The sequence below is a fragment of the Schistocerca nitens genome, chromosome 5 (genome assembly GCF_023898315.1).
Source record: "Schistocerca nitens isolate TAMUIC-IGC-003100 chromosome 5, iqSchNite1.1, whole genome shotgun sequence".
NCBI lineage: Eukaryota > Metazoa > Arthropoda > Insecta > Orthoptera > Acrididae > Schistocerca > Schistocerca nitens.
Genome location: NC_064618.1, coordinates 629081918 through 629082727, shown reverse-complemented (window position 1 = coordinate 629082727; position 810 = coordinate 629081918). Strand labels below are relative to the sequence as shown.

Below are 810 nucleotides of genomic sequence, written 5' to 3'. Positions count from 1 at the left end.
TTTAAAATGTTGCCACAATTTCAGGGAAAAATGTCACAGAATCAACAGACCATGTTACCTGCAGTGATAAAATAGTCACAAAATAGCAGACAGTCTCGTATCAGTTGAGAGAAATACCATAGAATCAAGAAACAATTATATGAATGCGTGGTGTCTTCTTTTGTACAGATGGCGCTAGGCTGGAATGTGAGTCGGCTGGGGAGCATGGAAGACAGTCTGCGTATTTGCGATAAACATCATGTCCGGATGGCGCAGTGGTTAATGCATCTGCCTGACAAGCAGGACATTCCGGGTTCGAGTCCCGGTCTGGCAGAGATTTTTCACTAATCACCGCTAATTACGTAAAAAGTCCTGATACAGCTGATATTGTAAGTTCCTTCCCCTTCCTTTCCTTTCTCTCCCCTCATCCTTCAACTTACATAACAGGACACAATGAATCACAATTAGGAGTTTGTAGTACCAAAATCGAAAAACTCACTATAAAGCACGATGCTTTAGCTTGCGATCCACCAAAAGCGGCACATAAACCATCTGCTAAGATAAATGAAATCCAACAGGCACAATCGAATTTATCCAGAATGGTCCATGAATTATCAACGAGGTTAAATAATAGTTATGGAGGCAAAGCAGAAAAAATCGTTGTGAGAGTAGTTTAAACAGCAACGTCAGCAATTCTTAAGAGAAATAAAACGTGGATAACTGAAAAGAATATGTAAATAGATCGTGATGTGGAAACGAGGGTCCAAGAAGTGGTTAGTAAAAGGACCATGGGGAGAGTCAAATGGAAATTGAGTTACGTAATACAATACA

The 810-nt window shown here is 40.1% G+C and overlaps 1 non-coding gene across 1 annotated transcript; it reads left to right on the top strand.

The window, feature by feature from the left end:
• The first annotated feature begins 239 nt into the window (after window positions 1–239).
• Trnav-gac (transfer RNA valine (anticodon GAC)) lies at window positions 240–313 on the top strand. Its single transcript has one exon. It is a non-coding gene; the product is annotated as a tRNA-Val (tRNA).
• Window positions 314–810: the final 497 nt, after the last annotated feature.